This window comes from Xenia sp. Carnegie-2017, unplaced genomic scaffold (genome assembly GCF_021976095.1).
Source record: "Xenia sp. Carnegie-2017 unplaced genomic scaffold, XeniaSp_v1 HiC_scaffold_16, whole genome shotgun sequence".
Classification (NCBI taxonomy): Eukaryota; Metazoa; Cnidaria; class Anthozoa; order Malacalcyonacea; family Xeniidae; genus Xenia; species Xenia sp. Carnegie-2017.
Genome location: NW_025813469.1, coordinates 6,013,754 through 6,019,874, shown reverse-complemented (window position 1 = coordinate 6,019,874; position 6,121 = coordinate 6,013,754). Strand labels below are relative to the sequence as shown.

Sequence of the window (6,121 nt, the reverse complement as noted above, 5' to 3'; positions counted from 1 at the left end):
ACATGTTCGTTTTTTTTGGGTGGACAACTGGACTCAAGAGATAAATGTAACATAAGTGACAATGGAACACAAACTGACAAAGTGGTAAGGGAAAGCAATGCAGTTTAGTTTTGTGCAAAAGCCTAAACTGTTGCTTGATGATGTAGAAACGCAGACATGTAGTGTCAATCTGATATAAAAATCCCAGTCGAAGCAAAAGCAAACGCACTCAAACGAATGCACAAGTGACGTCTCAAGGTTAATTTTTTACATGAACTCAGCGCAAAATAAACATTTTGAAAAGTGTTTCCTTAATTATGTTATTCCGTTGCACAGGGACAGAAACCGAAATTATCACGACAAATGCAAGAAGCACTCAAACGGAAGGTAGTTTATCCGTAGATGAAAACGACAATGATGATGATTTCCTATCAGATGCTGAAATAAGCACTTCGGAAAACAGCAGTACCGCAGATGAATATCTTAGTTTCAGCAATTTGAATCGTCAGATGATGAAGCATCAATTGCCGAGTAAGTTAGTCTGCATCATTTTGAAATAAGATAACCCAAAACATAAGTTCATTTCAAGTATTTTACAGAGCAAGATAACATTCATATAAAAATAAGTAATTTTCCATGTTATAGGAAAATGATGTTTACTCAAAAAATATATAGTTTTGACAGCTGTCTAAGAAAGTTGTTCTCTCAGTGTCGACACTGTGGTGGTCACTGCAAAGATATCAACCAGAAGCATTGGAAGCATGGTGAACATCATCGCTAAATGCTCATGTGGCTTCTTAATAATGGAATAGTCACACGCTTGGCATTTTGTGCGCAAAATTAGAGAATTAGAATGTGCCAAATTTTATGGCCGGCGCGCGACATTTTCGAAGCTTGGTAACGAATTTATCGAACAGCAAATTCCTTATTTTTGCGACGATTTTCCAGCAAAACGTTTTCCTTGAGCTACTTGGGAACACAAGTGTGTTATAGAAGATAACTAGAGGATCATTTTGATGTCTCAATTGCTATGGTTACACATATAGTTTTCAACAGACGAGCTTGTTGTTCGAGGGTTTTGGCGAAATGGCGTCGGTTGGTTTGATAATTTACTCTAACTTCGGCTTGTATAGGTTTCTTTATCCGATCATTCTTTTGTTTAAATTTTGGATATTTGGTAAGATAAATAATCTTCTTACAATCGTATGTTTTTTGTTTTGAAGAAAATGGGATAATTTAGCGTCAATCATGCCGTTCCGCAAGGCAACGAATTACAAACGATTCAATGTTGGGGAATACATGCGCAACGAAAGATTGGCATGGGAAGGAAATATGAGCAAGCAAAAGAAAGCAAAATGTGTGTCTCAGAAGCTTAAACGTCTTGATGATAAGTTAAAAAATGTTTAGTAGTTTTATTTGAAATGATCTTTGCTTACTCGATCTTGTCTTATGTCAATAAGTCAATAACATATGCAATACTTTGACATGTGTCGAATTTTGTAATGATAGGCTTATTTTTAATGAAAGATTGTTTTATACAGAATCGACATATTTAGCGCCAAGGCGTACTATTTCAGTTTAATTGTTTTTAGTGTGAACTGTTTGTGCTTGTATTTTATATCAGAATATGTATGCCATTTTGTGCTAGAACTGTATTCATAAATTTTACAGGTAAAGAAATTGGTGAATGAAGTAGAAGAATTAGATAGCATCAGGACAGAGTTCATTGAAGGTGGAAGTAGGCAGGAGGAACAAGAGGAGAAAGGTTTAGCATAGGCAGGAAGGCAGTTGTTAGGCGAAGAAACAAACCAACTGGGCAAGGTTGTGTGAAGTCCACTTGTCGAACACGCAGGATGGAGACAATGTTGGCGGCTAATGCCATTCATGTTGAGTAAGGATGATAAAAACCTGGTACCATTGGAATGTTGGAGACATTAGAAAAAGGAGCAAAGTGGGTGATATAGTAAAAGGATTAGAAAAGTGCAGTAAGTTTAAGAGCAAGGTTTTCCAAAATTTACAAAGAAGATTTGAAGAGGTTCGAAAGATCAGATGAGAATATGTTAAGATCGATTGCTGTATTATAGCAAAGGAGATATGGGCAAAGTATAGAAGAGTTTATAAGTCTAGCTCATATGAGCAGATATGTGGTAGTAAGAGGGCTAAGCATGTTAGTGTTGCTGAATGTCTCACCCCTCGGCTGGTTCCCTATGATAGATTAATGCAATACATTAAATCTATTGATATTGGTAAGTTATTTAGTGTTCGTGAACATCTGTGCAATGGGTTGGATGAGTGTGAGAAGGTCAATGGTTTTTTACAGAGATATAGAAGATATTCTTGTTAAGCTTGCAGAATTTTATTTGAACATTGGTAAGTATAAACTTTTCAACTTTAATCAGCCAAACTCATTTCATGTTGCTATTGGTGGAGATGGGGCCCCTTTTGGAAGAGATGATTCAGCATGCTCTTGGCTGGTAAGTTTTCTAAACATTGGACATGGCGTGTTGAGCCGCAATGAAAATTTCCTGCTCTTTAGGGCTAATTGTTCAGAGAACTGTCTCCCTGTAATTGCTTATAGCAATCATTCTACAAAAAAAACAGTTATTTAACAATTGCTTTTTGATTTGGCATTTGTTTTTTTTGTGCTTTGTTACAAAGCAAAGTAATTTTATGTACAAGCTGAATAAAGACAAAGATTTTTAAAATTAGTTTTTTGTTTGGATAAGTTGTAATATTGTAATTGTGTATATACAATGTAACAAAACTATTTAGTCTTTTATCACATTAGGACAAGTATAATCTGTGCAACTTAATCTTACCAGATTATGTACATGTTAGAGCATGCAAGATTTACATGTACCTACAATCAAATTTGCATATATTATACTTATCTGAATTTTACATTGACTGATATTTGTGTAGTTTAACTAATTTTTTAAACCTTTGTCAACTTTAATAAAAAGAAGCCAAGAGGGTGGTGTCGTCATTGAAAAATTTACTGTCTAGTATTCGCAGGCAATGTGCTAGTTTGCCTATTTTTTGTTTTAAAGCAGGCAATGCAACAATTACCAAGAGCTAATAAATAAAGCAGTTGTTAGTCAGGTTTCAACTTTTTCATTTCAAATAAATTTAAAAGGTATTTGTAGATCTCTTTGTTTTAGAGGGACATGAATTAGGTTGAATTTTTCATATTTTTCTTAATTTTTGAATGAGTTGCTTCTTTTGCTGTTTGGCAAATTTTATGTTTGTTTGTCTTTATGTACAAAATAAGAAACTGGAAGGCTCATCATTGAATAAACAAAGTCTTTCACCTCGGTTACAATAACTGCTGCCGTCTGCCTTGCGACGTCAGCTAAAACTTCGCCTTAGGTAAGCAGCAACATCTTCCTTGGACAAGCCAGACAACAAAACAAGCAACTCATTCAAAAGGTGCATGGAGGTGAAGGGTATCACCTCAGCCTTCTTTTTTCAACCTGGTAACAGAAAGAGCCACAAAACTGTCCAAAGTGCGAACAGTACGCATCATGGTAGCAAAAAGCATGCGGAGTAACCCTCGTAATTTCCCCATAATATGGGTTTCTGATGCTTTTGCCGCAAAATCGTCGACGAATCCCCATTAGCCAAATTCGTGACTCCTCCTTTAAGAGCAGCTGGATTGATAGAAAGTCCCATCAATCTCAGCGAACTATTGTTGTGTCGAAGTCGACCTCTGCAAGTTGAAGCGTAGCTTGCACTTTCAACACCTGCTGAGACAATTTTACATTTTCGCATTGCATGCCACTTACTAATGCGAAAATTGCCTCTTCAACTTTGTTAAAGAGAAGGTGGCTGTTGAACGGCGCTGTTGTATATGTCTTCTTGATGTAATTTTCTTCTGCTGAAAATCGCACATTAGAAACAGCCGCCATCTTCATTAATAATTACTTTAATCAAGTATTTTGTGCAAAAACCGCTGGACACAATGACTTACAAACTAGCGTTTTGGCATGCAAAAATGGCAGGCGTGCAACCTACTCATAGTCAGATGCCATTGGGTAATCTCTTGCTATCTGCCAGTATTCTATTTAGTGGTAACAGCCCATCCAAAATCCTGCAATATTTTCAACAAGCAAATGTACAGGTCATTACTGAAAGGTGCTACAACTATATACAAAGTGGATATCTTATTCCAAGTGTTTTGAATGTTTGGAAAAAGCACCATACTATTATGATGACAGAGCGTCAGGGAAAGCAGGTTGTTATTGGGGGTGATGGACGATGTGATTCACCAGGCTATTGTGCAAAATATTGCTCATAAAGCTGCATGGATTTAGAAAGCAATTAAATTCTAGACACACAATTAGTTCAGGTAACTAGCTCAATTCATTAGTTTATAGTATTGTATTCAAAACAGTATTGTATGCAAACACATTTTAGGAAATGTATAATATGTACTTATACAACATGAATACAATGTGTGTAACTAAATCATATGATATACACCAACATACATGCATACTTGCAGACATACATATCCCAAACACTGTATGATTTTACTTACATTAATATATCTATTACAGTCAAATGAAGTTGCAAATTCAGGGGCAATGGAATTGGAAGGACTGAAAAGATCTTTTAACCTTATTCAGTCACACAATCTTCAAGTGAGTCATCTAATCACAGACAGGCATTGCCAAGTTAAAAAACATGAAAACCCAACAGCCAGGTGAAGCACTATTTTGATGTTTGGCATGTGGCAAAAGGTAAAATTAAGGCTAACAAAAGCTGTTCAAAGTACAGCAATGGGTCTTAAAATAAAGTACTTCCTGATTTGATCAAAGAGTATCTTTATAATCATAAATTACCAAGTGATTAAGAGGTTTTAGAATTTTTCTAATTGCATTTAATTTCATGATATTTTGATCAATTATTGCTATGTTTTGCATTACAATTTTTTAACCAATGTACAGTGTCTATTTTTTTCTACAGGTATCAAAAAAAAGGTAATGGCAGCCGGTAAGAAGAGTGGATGTAGATTGCTACTTGATTGGGCACAGTCAATATCTAACCATGTCTACTGGTGTGCTGCAAGTAGTGGTGGTGATGAGAAACTACTTAAGGCTAAATGGCTATCATTGCTGAATCACATTTGCAACATTCATGATGGTCATAGCGAATTATTTCCAAAATGTGAGCATGGTACTCTTGAGCCTCGGTTATGGATAAAGAAAGGTACAAATTAATCCTAAATGCTCTGGTATAAGACATAATAGTTATTTACAGTAATTGATACTTTCTTTATCAACAAACTTCAATTGCCAGCCAATGCCACAATGTGGTGTTATTTGTCAACATATGACATAATTGGGCACCATAAAATTTTCTATCTTTTTTCCAAGGATCTAGAGCATTTACTGAATTGGCATCGATTGTTGAAAGCAGGTATCTCATGAAAGATATTGGGAAGCTCAGCAATGAGAAACAAACATCAGCTCTTGAAGGTTTTCATCGAGTTGTTATACTATATGCACCAAAGCATACACATTTCTTTACAAGGCAATGCAAGCTAGGTAAACAAAACAATAAACAATGTTGTTTTCATACTGAAAATGATTGCAAGGTGGCACACTAAAAGTAAAATTAAATTTTTAGATTACTGATTGCTGCTCTCCATTTCAATGAAAATGGAAGTAAAGAACAAAGGCATACAAAAGAAAATGGGAATTAATGTGGAAGTGTCTCACCCCAAATCAAGACAGTCATGTGGAGTCATCAAAGGATAGTACTTATGGTAAGGACAAGTTTTAGCACTCAAAAGCCAAATAATTGTTCTACTGATGGTACATTTCTTGCACTTCTCAGTTTAATTCTTCTCCCCCTGTTTTACAGACTATGTGAAACAACTAATGGAGGAAGTGATAAGGTGCAGACATGCTAATTCCAGTTTAAACCAAGCAATTGCAACAGAAAGACAACAAAAAATACCAGATCCACTGACTAGTAGAGTTGAAAAAGTTGATAAAGTAACAGCAGTGCAACAACATATTCGATTCAATCTTAACTAAACTGAAGTCTAACACTCACAGGTATTTATAAATGCTGTGCATATTCAAAGCCTTTATATATGCCAGAAGGTGAAGGAAATGCTTTCCTTATTTCTTTA

General features: G+C 35.5%; 1 long non-coding RNA gene and 1 pseudogene across 1 annotated transcript; one reads left to right on the top strand and one right to left on the bottom strand.

Moving 5' to 3' along the window:
• Positions 1-1,876: 1,876 nt before the first annotated feature.
• On the top strand, positions 1,877-2,588 carry LOC124435905 (annotated as a pseudogene).
• Positions 2,589-4,830: 2,242 nt separating this feature from the next.
• LOC124436648 lies at positions 4,831-6,121 on the bottom strand. Its single transcript, XR_006945415.1, has 2 exons — positions 6,043-6,121; positions 4,831-5,524 (listed from the first exon to the last, which is right to left on the bottom strand). It is a non-coding gene; the product is annotated as an uncharacterized LOC124436648 (long non-coding RNA).